The sequence below is a fragment of the Arachis hypogaea genome, chromosome 19, assembly GCF_003086295.3.
Source record: "Arachis hypogaea cultivar Tifrunner chromosome 19, arahy.Tifrunner.gnm2.J5K5, whole genome shotgun sequence".
NCBI lineage: Eukaryota > Viridiplantae > Streptophyta > Magnoliopsida > Fabales > Fabaceae > Arachis > Arachis hypogaea.
Window position 1 is genome coordinate 113,827,274 of NC_092054.1, and position 20,540 is coordinate 113,847,813.

Consider the following 20,540-nt stretch of genomic DNA (forward strand, 5'->3'; position numbering starts at 1 on the left):
ACAAGGGTTCATCAACATAAAAGTAACAAAATAAAGGAAATGAACATGAGAAACTAAGAAGATTAGAGTAGTAGCAACAAGAAATTAAAAGGAAAGCTAAATCAAAACAAGAATTAAAAGTTGGATTTAAGAAAATTAAACCTAAACTACCCTAAATTCTAGAGAGAAGAGAGAGCTTCTCTCTCTAGAATTCTACCCTAAAACATGATGAAAACTAAAACTATGACTACTTGTGTTGACTCCCCTTCAATCCTTGGCTTGAATAGCATCAGAAATGAGTTGGGTTGGGCCCAAAGTGCTTCAGAAATCGCTGGGGGCGATTTCATCTTTAGTGGGCCGAGCAGCATCGGCGCGCGCGCGCAAAGTGCGTGTGTGCACCCCTATACCCGAAGCAACATATGGCAAATTTTATATCATTTCGAAGCCCCGGATGTTAGCTTTCCAACGCAACTAGAAACGCCTCATTTGGACCTCTGTAGCTCAAGTTATGGTCGATTGAGTACTAGGAGGTCGGACTTGACAGCTTTACGGTTCCTTCATTTCTTCATGAGTTCTCCCACTTTGCATGCTTTTCTCCTCACTTCTTCCATCCAATACTTGCCTTATAAACCTGAAATTACTCAACAAACACATCAAGGCATCGAATGGAATTAAAGTGGATTAAAATCATCAATTTTAGGCCCTAAAAAGCATGTTTTCACATTTAAGCACAAATCAAGGGAGAATTACAAAACCATGCTATTTCATTGAATAGATGTGAGAAAAGGTGATAAAATTCCCCAAAATAAGCACAAGTTAAACCACAAAATCGGGGTTTATCACATAATTTTCGAAAAAAACATCATATAAATGCATGAATACACATAATTTTTAAAGATAAGAAAAATATTTTTCAAAAATCTTTTTCTTATCTTTATCACATAATTTTCGAAAAAAACATCATCAATTAATGTTTTGATTCAAAAATTTCAAGCTTGTTACTTGCTTGTTAAGAAATATTCAAACTTTAAGTTCTAGAATCATATCTTGTAATTTCTTGTGAATCAAGTCATTAATTGTGATTTTAAAAATCAAATCTTTTTCAAAACTAATTTCAATCATATCTTTTCAAAAATATCTTTTTATCTTATCTTTTTCAAAAATTTGATTTTAAAATATCTTTTCTAACTTCTTATCTTCTTATCTTTTCAAAATTGATTTTCAAATTTGTTTCAACTAACTAACTAACTTTTTGTTTGTTTCTTATCTTTTTCAAAACTACCTAACTAACCCTCTCTCTCTAATTTTCGAAAATATCTCCCTCTTTTTTAAAAAATTCTTTTTAATTAACTAATTGTTTCAAAATTCAATTTTAATTTATTTTTTCTTTTAATTTTCGAAAATCACTAACCATTTTTCAAAAATAATTTTCGAAAAATCTCTTTCTCTCTCATCTCCTTCTATTTATTTATTCATCTACTAACACTTCTCTTCATCTCACATCTCTGCTCTCCTCACCCTTGTGTTTCTTTCCTTACATTACATTCTTTTCTTCTACTCACACAGGGACCTCTATACTGTGGTAAAAAGGATCCCTATTATTATTATTTTTCTGTTCCCTCTTTTTCATATGAGCAGGAGCAAGGACAAGAATATTCTTGTTGAAGCAGATCCAGAACCTGAAAGGACTCTGAAGAGGAAACTAAGAGAAGCTAAATTACAACAATCCAGCAAGAACCTTTCAGAAATTTTCGAACAAAAAGAGGAGATGGCAGTCGAAAATAATAATAATAATGCAAGGAGGATGCTTGGTGACTTTACTGCACCTAATTCTAATTTACATGGAAGAAGCATCTCCATCCCCACCATTGGAGCAAACAATTTTGAGCTGAAACCTCAATTAGTTTCTCTGATGCAGCAGAACTGCAAGTTCCATGGACTTCCATCTGAAGATCCTTTTCAGTTCTTAACTGAATTCTTGCAGATCTGTGATACTGTTAAGACTAATGGAGTAGATCCTGAAGTCTACAGGCTTATGCTTTTCCCGTTTGCTGTAAGAGATAGAGCTAGAGTGTGGTTGGACTCTCAGCCCAAAGATAGCCTGAACTCTTGGGATAAGCTGGTCACAGCTTTCTTAGCCAAGTTCTTTCCTCCTCAAAAGTTGAGCAAGCTTAGAGTGGATGTTCAAACCTTCAGACAGAAAGAAGGTGAATCCCTCTATGAAGCTTGGGAGAGATACAAGCAACTGACCAAAAAGTGTCCTTCTGACATGCTTTCAGAATGGACCATCCTGGATATATTCTATGATGGTCTGTCTGAATTAGCTAAGATGTCATTGGATACTTCTGCAGGTGGATCCATTCACCTAAAGAAAATGCCTGCAGAAACTCAAGAACTCATTGACATGGTTGCTAATAACCAGTTCATGTACACTTCTGAGAGGAATCCTGTGAGTAATGGGATGCCTTAGAAGAAGGGAGTTCTTGAAATTGATACTCTGAATGCCATATTGGCTCAGGATAAAATATTGACTCAGCAAGTCAATATGATTTCTCAGAGTCTGAATGGGATGCAAGCTGCATCCAACAGTACTCAAGAGGCATCTTCTGAAGAAGAAGCTTATGATCCTGAGAACCCTGCAATAGCAGAGGTGAATTACATGGGTGAACCCTATGGAAACACCTATAATCCCTCATGGAGAAATCACCCAAATCTCTCATGGAAGGATCAAAAGCCTCAACAAGGCTTTAATAATGGTGGAAGAAACAGGTTTAGCAATAGCAAGCCTTTTCCATCATCCACTCAGCAACAGACAGAGAATTCTGAACAAAATACTTCTAATTTAGCAAACTTAGTCTCTGATCTATCTAAGGTCACTGTGATTTTCATGAATGAAACAAGGTCCTCCATTAGAAATTTGGAAGCACAAGTGGGCCAGCTGAGTAAAAGGATCATTGAAATCCCTCCTTGTACTCTCCCATGTAATACCGAAGAAAATCCAAAAGGAGAGTGCAAGGCCATTGATATAACCATCATGGCCGATTCCAAGGAAGAAGGGGGGACGTGAATCCCAAGGAGGAAGACCTCCTGGGACGTCCAGTGATCAATAAGGAGTTTCCCTCTGAGGAACCAAAGGAATCTGAGACTCATCTAGAGACCATAGAGATTCCATTGAACCTCCTTACGCCCTTCATGAGCTCTGATGAGTATTCTTCTTCTGAAGAGAATGAGGATGTTACTGAAGAGCAAGTTTCCAAGTTCCTTGGTGCAATCATGAAGCCGAATGCCAATTTATTTGGTGGTGAGACTTGGGGAGATGAACCTCCCCTGTTCACCAATGAACTGAATGCATTGGATCAACTGAGATTGCCTCAGAAGAAACAGGATCCTGGAAAGTTTCTGATACCTTGTACCAGAGGCACCATGACCTTTGAGAAGGCTCTATGTGACCTGGGGTCAGGAATAAACCTCATGCCACTCTCTGTAATGGAGAAACTGGGAATCTTTGAGGTACAAGCTGCTAAAATCTCATTAGAGATGGCAGACAATTCCAGAAAACAGGCTTATGGACAAGTAGAGGACATATTAGTAAAGGTTGAAGACCTTTACATCCCTTCTGATTTCATAATCCTAGATACTAGGAAGGATGAGGATGAATCCATCATCCTTGGAAGACCCTTCCTAGCCACAGCAAGAGCTGTGATTGATGTTGACAGAGGTGAATTAGTCCTTCAATTGAATGAGGACTCCCTTGAGTTTAAAACTCAAGGACTTCCTTCTGTAAACATGGAAAAGAGGCACAGTAAGCCTCTCTCAAAACAGAGTCAACCAGAGCCCCCACAGTCAAACTCTAAGTTTGGTGTTGGGAGGCCACAACCAAATTCTAAGTTTGGTGTTGAACTCCCATATCCAAACTCTAAGTTTGGTGTTGGGGAGTCTCAACAATGCTTTGAACATCTGTGAGGCTCCATGAGAGCCCACTGTCAAGTTATTGACATTAAAGAAGCGCTTGTTGGGAGGCAACCCAATTTTTATTTAATTATATTTTTATTAGTTATATGTCTTTATAGGTTCATGATCATGTGGAGTCACAAAATAAATCAAAAAAATTAAAAACAGAATCAAAAGTAGCAGAAGAAAAATCACACCCTGGAGGAAAAGGGAAGGGGAAGGGAAGACAAAAGCTTCCACCTCCGAGTCATGGGAGATGGAAAGATTCATCTCCAAAGCTCATCAAGACCACTTCTATGATGTTGTGGCTAAGAAGAAGGTGATCCCCGAGGTCCCTTTCAAACTCAAGAGAAATGAGTATCTGGAGATCCGACATGAGATCCATAGAAGAGGTTGGGAAGTTCTAACAAACCCCATCCAACAAGTCGAAACTCTAATGGTTCAAGAGTTCTATGCTAATGCATGGATCACAAGGAACCATGATCAAAGTAAGAACCCAAACCCAAAGAATTATCTCACCATGGTTCGGGGGAATTACTTAGATTTTAGTTCGAAAAATGTAAGGTTGGCGTTCAACTTGCCAATGATGGAAGAGAACACACGCCCCTACACAAGGAGAGTCAACTTTGATCAAAGGTTGGACCAAGTCCTCATGGACATATGTATGGAAGGAGCTCAATGGAAGATTGACTCAAAAGGCAAATCGGTTCAACTGAGAAGACTGGACCTTAAGCCTGTAGCTAGAGGATGGTTGGAGTTCATTCAACGCTCAATCATTCCCACTAGCAACCGGTCTGAAGTTACTATAGACCGGGCCATCATGATCCATAGCATCATGATTGGAGAAGAGGTGGAGGTTCATGAGATTATACCTCAAGAACTCTACAAGGTGGCTGACAAGTCCTCCACTAAGGCAAGGTTAACTTTTCCTCACCTCATTTGCCATCTATGCAATTCGGCTGGGATTGATATAGAAGGAGACATTCTCATTGAGGAAGAGAAGCCCATCACTAAGAAAAGGATGGAGCAAATAAGAGAGCCCATTCATGGAGCTCACGAGACGCATGAAGCTCATCACCATGAGATCCCGGAGATGCCTCAAATGCATTTTCCTCCACAAAACTATTGGGAGAAAATCAACACCTCCCTAGGAGAATTAAGTTCCAACATGGGACAATTAAGGGTGGAACATCAAGAGCACTCCATCATCCTTCATGAAATTAGAGAAGATCAAAAAGCAATGAGGGAGGAGCAACAAAGACAAGGAAGAGACATAGAAGAGCTCAAGGACATCATTGGTTCCTCAAGAAGGAAACTCCACCATCACTAAGGTGGACTCATTCCTTGTTCTTACATTCTCTGTTTGTTTTCTTTATGTTAAGTGCTTATCCATGTTTGTGTCTTATTACATGATCATTAGTATTTAGTAACTTTGTCTTAAAGTTATGAATGTCCTATGAATCCATCACCTCTCTTAAATGAAAACTGTTTTAATTCAAAAGAACAAGAAGTACATGAGTTTTGAATTTATCCTTGAACTTAGTTTAATTATATTGATGTGGTGACAATGCTTCTTGTTTTCTGAATGAATGCCTGAACAGTGCATATATCTTTTGAAGTTGTTGTTTTAAAATGTTAAATATGTTGGCTCTTGAAAGAATGATGACAAGGAGACATGTTATTTGATAATCTGAAAAATCATAAAAATGATTCTTGAAGCAAGAAAAAGCAGCAAAGAACAAAGCTTGCAGAAAAAAAATATAATAAAATAGCGAAAAAAAATTAGAAAGAAAAAGAAAAAGCAAGCAGAAAAAGCCAAAGCTCTTAAAACCAAAAGGCAAGAGCAAAAAAGCCAATAGCCCTTAAAACCAAAGGGCAAGGGTAAATAAAAAGGATCCCAAGGCTTTGAGCATCAGTAGATAGGAGGGCCTAAAGGAATAAAATCCTGGCCTAAGCGGCTAAATCAAGCTGTCCCTAACCATGTGCTTGTGGCGTGAAGGTGTCAAGTGAAAACTTGAGACTGAGCGGTTAAAGTCAAGGTCCAAAGCAAAAGAAGAGTGTGCTTAAGAACCCTGGACACCTCAAATTGGGGACTTTAGCAAAGCTGAGTCACAATCTGAAAAGGTTCACCCAGTTATGTGTCTGTGGCATTTATGTATCCGGTGGTAATACTGGAAAACAAAGTACTTAGGGCCACGGCCAAGACTCATAAAGTAGATGTGTTCAAGAATCAACATACTAAACTAGGAGAATCAATAACACTATCTGAACTCTGAGTTCCTATAGATGCCAATCATTCTGAACCTCAATGGATAAAGTGAGATGCCAAGACTATTCAAGAGGCAAAAAGCTACAAGTCCCGCTCGTCTGATTGGAGCTATGTTTCATTGATAGTTTGGAATTTCTAGTATATTCTCTTCTTTTTATCCTATTTGATTTTTAGTTGCTTGGGGACACAATTTAAGTTTGGTGTTGTGATGAGCGGATAATTTATACGCTTTTTGGCATTGTTTTTAGTATGTTTTTAGTAGGATCTAGTTACTTTTAGGGATGTTTTCATTAGTTTTTATGTTAAATTCACATTTCTGGACTTTACTATGAGTTTGTGTGTTTTTCTGTGATTTCAGTATTTTCTGGCTGAAATTGAGGGACTTAAGCAAAAATCAGATTCAGAGGTTGAAGAAGGACTGCTAATGCTGTTGGATTCTGACCTCCCTGCACTCAAAATGGATTTTATGGAGCTATAGAACTCAAAATGGCGCGCTTCAAATTGCGTTGGAAAGTAGACATCCCGGGCTTTCCAGCAATATATAATAGTCCATACTTTGGTCGAGTTTAGACGATGCAAAAGGGCGTTGAATGCTAGTTCTATGCTGCAGTCTGGAGTTAAACGCCAGAAACACGTCACGAACCAGAGTTGAACGCCAGAAACACGTTACAACCTGGCGTTCAACTCCAGAAAGAGCCTCTGCACGTGTAACATTCAAGCTCAGCCCAAGCACACACCAAGTGGGCCCCGGAAGTGGATTTATGCATCAATTACTTACTTCTGTAAACCCTAGTAGCTAGTTTAGTATAAATAGGACTTTTTACTATTGTATTAGAGATCTTTGGTCTCAGTTTTAATCTATTGTTCATCTTAGGAGACTATTGATCACGTTTAGGGGGCTGGCCTCTCGGCCATGCCTGGACCTTCATCACTTATGTATTTTCAATGGTAGAGTTTCTACACTCCATAGATTAAGGTGTGGAGCTCTGCTGTTCCTCATGAATTAATGCAAAGTACTACTATTTTTCTATTCAATTCAACTTATTCCGCTTCTAAGATATTCATTCGCACTTCAACATGAATGTGATGAACGTGACAATCATCATCATTCCCCCACGAACGCGTGCCTGACAACCACTTCCGTTCCACCTTAGATTGGATGATTATCTCTTGGATCTCTTAATCAGAATCTTCGTGGTATAAGCTAGATTGATGGCGGCATTCATGAGAATCCGGAAAGTCTAAACCTTGTCTGTGGTATTCCGAGTAGGATTCAGGGATTGAATGACTGTGACGAACTTCAAACTCGCGAGTGCTGGGCGTAGTGATAGACGCAAAAGGAGGGTGATTCCTATTCCAGTATGATCGAGAACCTCAGATGATTAGTCATGCAGTAACAGAGCATTTGGACCATTTTCACAAGAGGATAGGATGCAGCCATTGACCACGGTGATGCCTCCAGATGATTAGCCATGCAGTGACAGCGCATCGGACCATTTTCACAGAGAGGATGAAAAGTAGCCATTGACAATGGTGATGTTCTTACATAAAGCCAGCCATGGAAAGGAGTAGGATTGATTGGATGAAGACAGCAGGAAAGTAGAAGTTCAGAGGGACGAAAGCATCTCTATTCCTTTATCTGAAATTCTCACCAATGATATACATAAGTATTTCTATCTTTATTTTCTGTCTATTTATTATTTATTTTCGAAAACTTCAAAATCAATTATTATCCGCCTGACTGAGATTTACAAGATGACCATAGCTTGCTTCATACCAACAATCTCCGTGGGATCGACCCTTACTCACGTAAGGTTTTATTACTTGGACGACCCAGTGCACTTGCTGGTTAGTTGTATCGAAGTTGTGAATGAAAAACGATTTATTAAGACGTGCGTACAGAGTTTTTGGCGCCGTTGCCTGAGATCACAATTTCGTGCACCATCCTTCTTTCTGTGAATTTTATCTATTCTCCTAAGTTGTACTCTGTTTTATCTTTTTCAGGATGCCTCGCAAAGGAAAGGAGAAAGCCAATCCTTTGGCTCATCCTCCTCTTGCGCCGCTGAGTACCCAACCAGATACATTCATCAATCAGGAAGCCCAAGAACAGTACAAAAAAACTAGAAAAGCGAGCCTTCCACTATGAGAGGAAGTTGAACTTACCGGAGAAATATTGAAGAGAGAACTTTTGCGTGGTCTAGAAATTCGCAGATAAATTCTCGTTGCAGGTATAGCTTCTAAACCAACAAAAGTCCTTTCTTACAAATGTTTTGGTTGTCACAAGTAACAAACCCCTTTTAAAATTGATAACCAAAGTATTTAAACCTCGGGTCGTCTTCTCAAGGAACTGCAGGGAGGTGTTCTTATTACTGGTTATGAGTTTTGTAAATTGGGGGTTTTGAAAGTAAGGAACGAATAATTTAAATGACAAGTAAAATAAATAAATAACTATAAAATAAACTCTTGGCAAGGTATGAGAATTTGGAAGTCCTATCCTAGTTATCCTTATCAATGGTGATGAGAATTGAGTCTTAATCCCACTTAGTTAGCCTTTACTAAAGCAAAGGAAAGTCAAGTGGACCAATTAGTTTGATCCTCAGGTCCTAGTCAATTCCTAAGAAAGGACTAGAGTTATTGGAGTTTAATTCAATTGGAAAAAATAACAATTATCAGTCACGATGAGTTTGACAACTCAAGAGTTACCAATTAATCAACTAAATCCAAAAAGAAGAAAATATAAATTATTAATAGAAATAAATGAAAGCAATCATAATTCTGAAATACCTCAAATTATATTAAATAGAAAACCAAATCTAAACATGAATGGTTCGTAAGCCAATTTGGCAACAAAAGTAATTAAAGGAAAGCATTAAAGTATCTGAAAATAAGAGAGAAATATAAAGTAAAGAAATGTTGAACCTGATAAGGAGTTGGAATACTAAATTGAAATAATAAGAAATCCTAATCCTAAAACCTAAGAGAGAGGAGGGAACCTCTCTCTCTAAAAACTACATCTAAACTATAAAAAGTGAATAATTTTAGAGCTCTCCCTCAATGGATGCATTCCCCCACTTTATAACCTCTAATCTGTGCCTTTTGGACTTGGATCTGGGCCAAAAAGGGATTCAGAAATCGCTGGGAGCATTTTCTGTAATTTCTGGTGCGTGGCGTCTGTCACGCATCCACGTGGTTCACGCGGTCGCGTCATCTGGAGTTTTCCTTGTCACGCGTTCGCTTCGGTCATGCGTACGCGTCATCTGTGTTCTGCTCATGGCACGCGTCCGCGTCAATCACGCATTCACATCGCTATCTTTTCACGCTAAGCATGCAGCCGCGTCGTCCATGCGTTCGAGTCGCTGCCAGTTTCTTCAAAAACTCCATTTTGTGCTTTCCTTCCATTTTTGTATGTTTCTTTTCCATCCTTTAAGTCATTCATGCCTTAGAAGATCTGAAACTTCTCAACACACAAATCACTGCATCGAATGGTAATAAAGGGTGATTAAAATAAATAATTTCAAAGCATAGGAAGCATGTATTTCACATATATCACATAATAAGGAAGGAAAAGTAAAACCATGCAATTTACATGAATAAGTAGGTGAAGGATTGAATAAATCTCTTGAATTGAGCACAATATATATCATAAAATATGGGTTTATCAACCTCCCCACACTTAAACAATAGCATGTCCTCATGCTAATCCAAGATAAAGAATAAGGTAAGGTTAAAGTGGTGGAATCTCATGCAATGCTATCTATTCTAAATGTAACTACCTAAATGCATCATGCAATTCTAATTGTTATTCACTTGTATATGAAACTTACATATAGTTAAATTAATTCACATTCTCAAGGAATCATATATGCATAGCCAAACCCTAGATAATGTTAAAGCACTTTTACAATTGAGATGGGTAAAAATATTTTTCAAACTTGCAAGACAATTAACAATTAAAACAGAGATATATGGTGATGAGCTATTGAACCCTCACTGGATTTTGTGTTTACTCTCTAGTCACTCAGTGTTTATTGGGTTAATCACTCTATTCTTCTTTTTATCCTTACTTCCTATAACTTTGTTCTTCATCTAACCAATCAACAATTATAGAATACAGACATACAAAAATTATGAGGTCTTTTTCAAGGTTGTAATGGGGCCAAGGTAAAGGTAAGGGTGTATGTATAAGGCTAAGTGAGCTAATAAGTGAATCTTTGACTAGTCTAAGATCTCACCTAACATACATATTTTGTAATTCAAAGTTTCTTAACCTATTTGCCCAACTTTTCTCACTTTGTATTGCAAGCTCATGCATTAACTTAAATTTTATCCCATGTGCATTGATTCTTTGTATTTTGCAATTGGGAAATTTTTTTTATCCCCTTAATTAAATACCGAAAATAAAATATATATATATATATATATATATATATATTTTTTAATGCACATGATAATTCAATTGTTTTTATTTCACATGAGCATGCTTCCCAAATTTTTTTATTTTGAAACATCTTTATTCTTTTTAACTTTCTACCTTTGTTTCTATCATCCATGTTCCCATAAAGTTCCCCACACTTAAACGATACACAATTTCTCTCTTAAGCTAACCAACGATTCAACTTGGGATTTTATCTTGTTTTTCTGCTTAAGGCTAGTAATGTGGTTTATAGAACAAGATGGGTTTAAAAGCTCAAGGGGGCTAACAAGGGTGATGTAAAAGGTAGGCTAATTTGGGATAAGTGAGCAAATTTTTCAAGCAATGGCCTCAATCATCTCTTAGTATGTATCTATATTCTATATTGAACATATAGATTAAAACAAAGCAAAGAACATCGGAATAAAAAGAAGGGCAAAACACACAGGAATAAAAATTATGGTTTGAATGTAACCATACAATTAAGCTCAAAACTCACAGGCTGTATGTTCTCTAGCTCAAAAATCAGATATCAGTTATATATGTCATGCAAGTAGAAATTAAGAGTTCCCATTATTCTCAATGTAAAATTTTTTTTTGGGTGGCTTTAAAGTTTTAGTGTTCCTCCTTGATGAAATGTTGTTAACTAACTAACATGTTATGTTCTATATACAAGGTGTGTGGATTGTTTTTGATTATGTTAAAGTCTCTAGTTTACTTCTTTTTTATTTTCAATTTAAACCAAACTATCATATGCTAAAAGGGTAAACTATACTAATTAATCCACATATTCTATAACTAATAAGTTTAGAATTGCAAACTAAACTAAATGGCTAAAATATGAACTAAAGTACAAAATGCAGAAAATAGAGTAAAAACACATGAAAAGAATAATGTATAAGTACTGAAAGATAAAAATAAAAATAAAGATAAAAATACAGAAAAATAACCAAAATAAAATAAATGAGTCTGTAATGGTTCACCAAAAAAATACGCCAGAGATGGCGACCTCCCCACACTTAAAATAAAGCATCGTCATCGATGCTCACTCAAGCTGGGTGTGAAGGAATGTCATCACTGGAAGGATGGGCTGCTGAAGTCTCTGTGGTGGCCTGAGGATCTCCAGACTGGATGAGCGTAGGAGGATCTGTCTACTGTAGAAGAGGCTCTGACTGGATAGAAATCTCTAGATCTGTGGCCTGAATCTGGTGTGGCACCTCCTGCTGTGGTGCAGCCTACTCCGGTCCTGCCTGTGTAGCCTGGGTAGGTGTCTCCTCCTCGTGATCGTCCTCCTCCACCTCAGATGTATCAGAAGGGGTGTCAGGCTCGGAGGGGATGTCGCCGCCAGATCGGATCATCAATTTGACGTGCTCATAGCGTTGCTTATTGCGACGCTCCATACGATCCAAGCGGGCGAAGAGTCGATGCACCAAATGGTAGATAGGCTCAGGAGCAGCTGGAGGTGCAGTGGGTGGGGCTGGTGCAGCAGTGGAAGAAGAGGGGGCAGCTGAAGGTGTGGCTGTATCATCAGAAGAAGTAAAGAATGGAGGTCTGTAGCCTAAAGCCAGAAAGTTCCTGCTGTGAGGAATGATCTTCTTGCAGTCCGCAACAGGTGGCTTCTCATCAGCATCCTCCCAAGGCACGTCAGCTCGACGGCCTAGCTGGGTGACCATATAGTGCCGGATGAAATGAGGCAGATACAGGTCCTTACCCTCCAGCACACACCATAGAAGGATGATCATAGTGGCAGGCAGCTCTGTCTCATGAGCGCTCGGCATAATAAAGTTACTCAGGATCTGGTGCCAGAGCCGAGCCTCATCATTCAAGTATATTCACTTGATTCCTTTAGGCATGGTGGTGTTCTTACCCATGACCCATGGGACAGTAGGGTCAAGGGCTATCCTCTCCTTGACAGCATCCCAGTCAAATCGCATAAAGCGCATGTCCTCTTCAGCCTTTTGGTAACCGTCCGGCTGATCGGACTTAGGCTGAAGGCGCAGAATATCCTCAATGGCTTCCTCAGTTACCAATATCTATTTCCCTCTGAGGTGCACTGCATCCAGGGAAGTCTTGAAATAGTTGCAGTAAAACTCTCTTACCCAAGAAGCATTGACCTCAGTCAAATTTCTCTCCAAGAAGAACCAGCCTCTTTGTTTGATCTGATCGGAGGTGTACTGCTGTAGTTCTTCTCGAATTTTCAAAGTCCTCTCCAGGTACAGATTTCTAGAGGTGGCAAACATGGGATACTTCAACTCACAGTATCGGTTTGCAAACTTAATGGGATCATTGGCAGGGAGGAGCTGGTCAGCCTTCTCCTGTGGGGTAAAGTGCTTTTTCCGCTAGGAGTCATCATGCATGATGTCCAGGATGGACATAGAGGATTCACCTCTTTTCTGCTTGCCAGTTGTTGCCTTTCCTTTTCCCTTTCATTGAGGGTCAGACATCCTGAAAAACAAAAATCTAGGATATAATAAAAGCAGGAAAATAAGTAGGCAAATAACAAGATAAGCACATAGTGGCAAAGGAGTAGTAGAATAATGAAATGAGTTGAATAATTGTGCATTTTGGAGTGTTTTGGAGTTAAAAAGTTGAGATGAGAAATTACAATCCAAAATATGTTATAAGTAAAATACCTGTTACTTAGGAAAAATAATAATCATCCCATGAAGTAAAAAGTTGAAGGAGTTAGTTAAAAAGCAAAGAGGTAAGTTTAGCAAGTTAAAAGTGGTTAAATTTGAAAAAGAGGTTAGAAATCGGAAATCAGTGAGTTAGTAAAAAGAAACTTGAAGTAAGTGGCATTGAGAATCGGTTTCTAAGTAACAAGAATTTCACAATTTTTTAAAAAAAAGTCAACTCATATTCAAGCAAGGAAATCAGGTTGTTGATGATTCATATAGATATAGAAAAAAGTAAAATTGAATCATCAAAAGTGCAATTTATTAACCAGGAAACGAAAGGAATGAGAATGCTGGCCCGTGCATTCATGAAGTGATTTAGAAAAGCTAAGGAATGCCAAATTCAAATTGCCAAAACCAAAACAAGAATGAAAATCAAAACAATTTATAGAAAATTGGGCAGCATTCCGGCTAAAATTGGATGTTCTCGGGTAATAAACAGTAAGCAGAATAGTTCATATAAATTAAAATAAAGCTGCAAATAGACATAAATAATATGATCATGAAAGAGCAGTCTCAATAGCAGCATGAGCAGTAAGAAAATCATATGAACAATACTAACATCACAGGCAGAACAGAATTGCAGAATATGTAAAACAAACAGCAAGTACAGCGCAATTATCAGGCCTAAATCCACTAACCACATCCTAGCTACCTAACCACCTAGAATCCACTACAAACATGCATCTCTAACTAGCCTAAATTCAAACATAAACTGAAAAAAATGCAACTAACTACGAATGAAGGAAAAATGGCGTTCGGCGGAACCTGGTAGGCGTATGAATGAAAGTAGGGAACAGAGAGATGGCGGGGGTGTGGTGGTAGTAGCGGGAACGCGGTGGTGAACCGTGGTGGCGGCAGGGATGGTTTGGTGGTGCTGGGTTAGGGTTGGGGTACAGGGAGGGGAAGGGGGGTTCGAGGGTTGTGCGGTAGGGTAAGATGGTGGGAGGTGCGACGGTGCTATCGCGGTGGCGGTGGCTGGCCGCGGGGGTGAGGGGCAGTGGCGGAGTGGGGGAAAGAAAAGGGAGGAGAAGGGGGAGGGGAGAAGGAGGGGGGTGTGGGTGGTGTCGCGGTCGTGGCCGGGTGGTTGAGGGTGTTGTGGCGGTCGGAGGTGATCGGCTGGGAGTGGTGGTGGTTGGGGGGTGGATTGCAGAGAAGAAAGGAAGAAGAAGGAGACTGGGGGGCGCGACGGGTAGGGTTTCGCGTCACTGGGGATTAGTGAATTTGAATCCACGCGAACGAGTGGGGCACGCGGTCGCGTGGCTAGGGTGGAGTGGGGTTGACGCGATCGCTTGGAATGGGTATAAGGATGAATGACGCGGTCGCGTGAGGCACGCGATTGCATCGCTGGAAATTGTGCTAAACGCACGATTCCAGCGTCGTTTCAGCGCAACTCTCTGTCTCCATTGGGGTGCCACAATATCCTCGCGACGCGAACGCGTCGCTCACGCTTTTGCGTGGGATGGATGTTTCGTAGGTGACGCGGTCACGTCAGGGACGCGAACGCGTGGGCTGTTTTGTGCTAAATGCACACCAGCCGAACGATTCCAGCCCAGATTTCTGGGCGTTTGATTTTTACGCCGATTTCCAGATCACACGTTCGTGTGATTGACGCAGACGCGTGGGGGGTAGTTTCATAACTGATGCGAGCGCGTGAGCAATGCGGTCGCGTCGCACACGCTACCTTTTTTTATGCAATTATGCAATTTTGCAATTATGCAGATATGCAGTATACAATGTTAATGAATAATATTCAGGTTCAATCAAAAATAATATAATATAAAAATAAACAACATGAAATAAGACTGAAAAAGAAACGACCATACCATGGTGGGTTGTCTCCCACCTAGCACTTTTAGTTAAAGTCCTTAAGTTGGACATTGGATGAGCTTCCTGTTATGGTGGCTTATGCTTAAATTCATCCAGAAATCTCCACCAATGTTTGGAATGCCAACAACCTCCGGGGTCCCAAACTAGGCATGTAAAGCTTCTGAGCAGCTTCACACAGATTTTCAGGTTTCCGGGGTGACGAATATCAGAATATTTTCCAGGATCCTAAACTTTGCTTTTAAATCCGCCTTTGTCTTGATCTATATTTTTCCATCCGGGCGGTTTAGAAATTAGATTCTCACCAAGATGACCAAACGTTTTCCGAGATCCATTCAATTGAACATGATACCAATCCGTGCACTTCGAGTTGAAGCGTGGAACCTTATTGAACCTTGTGCACCAGCTCTGAGTACGAGCCATTTCCCTCTTACTCTGAAAGCCACAGAGAGCTCTAAGCTGGCCATCTGTTTCAAGCAAACCATATTCAAGTGGGAAAATAAAGTTAAAGGTTAAGGATTGTACCCACTTGAAGCTTGTATTGGGTGGTAATGGCCTTGGGATAGGTGTTTCCAGTGGTTCTGTAAGTTCTACTCCCTTGTAATCTTCTGCGAATTCCTCCACTTCCTTGCAAACTTCTTCAAATGCAACCACGTCTTGATCAAAGTCTTCGACATCTTCCGCATCACTCAAGTCATAAGTTGGAGGTTGAGAAAAATCTACCTCGACATCATCTTCGTATTCACTTGGATAAGGTTCTTCAATCTCAGAGAATTCACTTGCGAATGCAAGTTCATTACTAGGAGAACTTGACTTGAGACTATCATCATCAAGGAAACTTGCGTCTTGGGTTATTCCGTCTAGTTCTTCATAAAATACCTGCTTTGGGGGTCGTGCACTATCCTCCTTAGCATCAATTGTAATGTCCTTGACGGAATTTTTCACAACTCTGGATTCCCATGAAGGTTCAGCATCTCCTAAATCTTCGACCAGTACTTCTTCTTCTTGGATAATTTGAGCTTCTTCCAATTGTTCCAAAACAAAGTTATGCTCATTACTGCCCATTGGGGTTTCTAGTGTCTCCTTCATGCTACGTTTGTCATTAGATTCTCCACATAAAGCTATTGGAGTTCCTTGAGTGTCTAAACGTCTGGAAGATAATTGATATATTGCTTGCTCCAGCTGATGAAGGGTTGTATGAAGTTGATCTACTGTTTCCTTGAGGCGAGCCTGTGATTCTCGAGGTGATGGATTTGGACATGGTACATAGGGAAGTGGTGGTGTTTGGTAGTAATTGGATTGGAATTTGGGTAAATAAAGATCGTATGATGGTGAATGGTGAAAAGGAGCTTGTGAGTGTGGTGGTTCAAAGTTATGTTGAGAGGATGGTCTATAGGCACAGGGTGGGGCTTGTTGGTAGTTACAAGGTTGTCCACTGATGAGCGGATAATTTATACGCTTTTTGGCATTGTTTCTACATAGTTTTTAGTATATTTTTATTAGTTTTTAATTACAAATCACATTTCTGGACTTTACTATGAGTTTTTTTGTTTTTCTATGATTTCAGGTATTTTCTGGCTGAAATTGAGGGACCTGAGCAAAAATCAGATTCAGAGGTTGAAGAAGGACTGCAGATGCTGTTGGATTCTGACCTCCCTGCACTCAAAGTGGATTTTCTAAAGTTACAGAACTCCAAATGGCGCGCTTCTAAATGCGTTGGAAAATAGACATCCAGGGCTTTCCAGAAATATATAATAGTTCATACTTTGAATAAGGATTGATGACGTAAACTGGCATTCAACGCCAGTTCCATGCTGCAATCTGGCATTCAGCGCCAGAAACAAGTTGCAAAGTGGAGTTCAACGCCAGAAACACGTTACAAACTAGCGTTCAACTCCAAGAATGATCTCTCCATGTGTAAACTTCAAGCTCAGCACAAGCACACACAGAGTGGGCCCCAGAAGTGGATTTCTGCATCATTTACTCATTTATGTAAACCCTAGTAACTAGTTTAGTATAAATAGAACTTTTTACAATCATGTTAGGGGATCTTTGATTAGTTTTATGCTATCTTAGACTTTTGTGAGGGCTGGCCATTCGGCCATGCCTGAACCTTTCACTTATGTATTTTTCAACAGTAGAGTTTCTACACACCATAGATTAAGGTGTGGAGCTCTGCTGTTCCTCAAAGATTAATGCAAAGTACTACTGTTTTTCTATTCAATTCAACTTATTCCACTTCTAAGATATTCATTCGCACTTCAACATGAATGTGATGATCGTGACAAAGTCATCATCATTCCCCTATGAACGCGTGCCTGACAACCACTTCCGTTCTACCTTCGATTGAATGGATATCTCTTGGATATCTAATACAGGGGACTGAGTCCGAGTTATTAGCGTCTTCGTGGTATAAGTTAGAACCCATGGATGGCCATTCCTGAGATCCGAAAAGTCTAAACCTTGTCTGTGGTATTCCAAGTAGGATCTGGGAAGGGATGGCTGTGACGAGCTTCAAACTCGCGAGTGCTGGGCGTAGTGACAGACGCAAAAGGATAGTAAATCCTATTCCAGTATGATCGAGAACCGACAGATGATTAGCCATGCAGTGACAGCGCATTGGACCATTTTCACAGGAGGATGGGATGTAGCCATTGACAACGGTGATGCCCTACATAAAGCTTGCCATGGAAAGGAGTAGGAAGTATTGGATGAAGACAGCAGGAAAGCAGAGATCAGAGGAACGAAAGCATCTCTATACGCTTATCTGAAATTCTCACCAATGAATTCCATAAGTACCACTATCCTATTTTATATTTTATTTAATTTTCATCCACTATAATTTCTTAATACAATTTAATCCGCCTGACTGAGATTTACAAGGTGACCATAGCTTGGTTCAAGCCGACAATCTCCGTGGGATCGACCCTTACTCACGTAAGGTTTATTACTTGGACGACCCAGTGCACTTACTGGTTAGTTGTACGAAGTTGTGAAACAGATATAAGATCATGAACGTGCGTATTGAGTTTTTAGCGCCGTTACCAAGGAATGGAATGATCACTATTTCGCACACCAAGTTTTTGGCGCCGTTGCCGGGGACTTATTTCACATTTGTTTCCAGATACAACAGTGCCATGTTTTTGATCCGGCAACAACACCAAGTTTTTGGCGCCGTTGCCGGGGATTGTTCGAGTTTGGACAACTGACGGTTCATCTTGTTGCTCAGATTAGGTAACTTTATTTTAATCTTAACCTTTTTGTTTTTATTTCTTAAATCTCGAAAAATACAAAAAAATTCTTCAAAAATCTTTCAAAAAAAAATTTTTCCTTTGTTTTTGAAAATTATTTTAAAATTTTTAAGAATGAATTCTAAAGTTTCAAAATGGTATGCTGAAGTTTGGCTGGCCATCAAGCTTTAGACTAACCTGGTATGATTCCTGGAATCTTGATTGAGGACTTTGAATTCATTGCTTCCTTTTCCCTATAGGTTTTCAAAAAAAAAATTAAAAATATACAAAAATCTAAAAAAATTAATAAAATTATAAAATAAAAAATATTTTTGATGTTTCTTGTTTGAGTCTAGAGTCAATTTTTAAGTTGGTGTCAATTGCATTTTTTCTAAAAAATTTATGCATTTTTTGAAAATTCATGCATTCATAGTGTTCTTCATGATCTTCAAGTTGTTCTTGTAAGTCTTCTTGTTTGATCTTGACATTTTCTTGTTTTGTGTCTTTTCTTGTTTTTCATATGCATTTTCAATTTGTTATTGTCTAATTATTGAAAATTTCTAAGTTTGGTGTCTTGCATATTTTTCTTTTCTTAAAAAAATTTTCAAAAATAAGTCTTGATATTCATCTTGACATTCAAAGTGTTCTTGGTGTTCATCTTGACATTCATAGTGTTCTTGCATGCATTCTTTGTTTTGATCCAAAAAGAAAAGAGAAAAACACAAAAATGACGTTTTATTTTTTTTCTTTCTTCATTAAAAATTCAAAAATATCTTTCCTTTTTTCTTCTCATCAAATTCGAAAATTTGAGTTAACTTTTTCAAAAAAAAATTTTAAAATCAAGTTGTTTCTTATGAGTCAAATCAAATTTTCAATTTAAAAATTCTATCTTTTTCAAATCTTTTTCAAAATTTCTTTCTAATATTTTCGAAAATTTTTCAAATTAATTTTCAAAAATCTTTTTTTTAGCTCATGATTTTCGAATTAGTTACTAACATTTAATGTGATTGATTCAAAAATATTAAGTTGTTACTTGCCTAGTAAGAAAGGTTCAATCTTTAAATTTTAAAATCATATCTTTTTGTTTCTTCTTAGTCAAGTAATCAACTTTAATTTTAAAAATCAAATCTTTTTAAATTTCTTTTTCAAATCTTTTTCAAAATAAGTTTCAATCAATCATATCTTTTTGTTTCAATCATATCTTTTTCAAATTTCAATCTTATCTTTTCAAAATTTGATTTTCAAAATCTCTTTCCATTAACCACTTAACTTTTTATTTGATTCTTATCTTTTTCAAAACCACCTAACTACTCTTCCCTCTCTAATTTTCGAAAATACCTCCCTCTTTTTCAAAAATTCTTTTTAATTAATTAATTGTTTTAAATTTTAATTTTAATTCTATTTCCCCTTTAATTTTCGAAAATCATCAACTCCTTTTCAAAAATTATTTTCGAAAACTTCTCTCTCTCATCTTCTTCTATTTATTTAATTACTTACTAACACTTCTCTTCATCTCATATCTCTGCTCCTATCCTCACCCTTGTGTTTGGATTATCCATTCTTCTTCACTCTTATTCCCTTTCTTCTTCTACTAACAATAAGGAACCTCTTTACTGTAACATAGAGGATTCCTCTTCTTTTTTTGTTCTCTTCTCTTTCATATGAGCAGGAACAAGGAAAAGGGCATTCTTGTTGAAGCTGATCCAGAACCTGAAAGGCCTCTGAAGAGGAAACTAAGAGAAGCTAAATTACAACAATCCAGAGACAACCTTACTGAAATTTTCGAACAAGAAAAGGAGATGGCAGCCGAACCTAACAACAATAATATAAGGAGGATACTTGGTGACTTTACTACACCTAATTCCAATTTACATGGAAGAAGCATCTCCATTCCTGCCATTGGAGCAAACAATTTTGAGCTGAAACCTCAATTAGTTTCTCTGATGCAGCAGAACTGCAAGTTTTGTTGACTTCCATCCGAAGATCCTTTTCAGTTCTTAACTAAATTCTTGCAGATCTGTGATACTGTTAAGACCAATGGGGTTGATCCCAAGGTCTACAAGCTTATGCTTTTCCCGTTTGCTGTAAGAGACAGAACTAGAGTGTGGTTAGACTCTCAATCCAAAGATAGCCTGAACTCTTGGGATAAGCTGGTCACGACTTTCTTAGCCAAGTTCTTTCCTCCTTAAAAGCTGAGT

General features: G+C 38.5%; 1 non-coding gene across 1 annotated transcript; it reads right to left on the reverse strand.

Annotated features, from left to right (window-relative positions):
• Positions 1–2,146: 2,146 nt before the first annotated feature.
• On the reverse strand, positions 2,147–2,254 carry LOC112780634 (small nucleolar RNA R71). Its single transcript, XR_003191457.1, has one exon. It is a non-coding gene; the product is annotated as a small nucleolar RNA R71 (small nucleolar RNA).
• Positions 2,255–20,540: the final 18,286 nt, after the last annotated feature.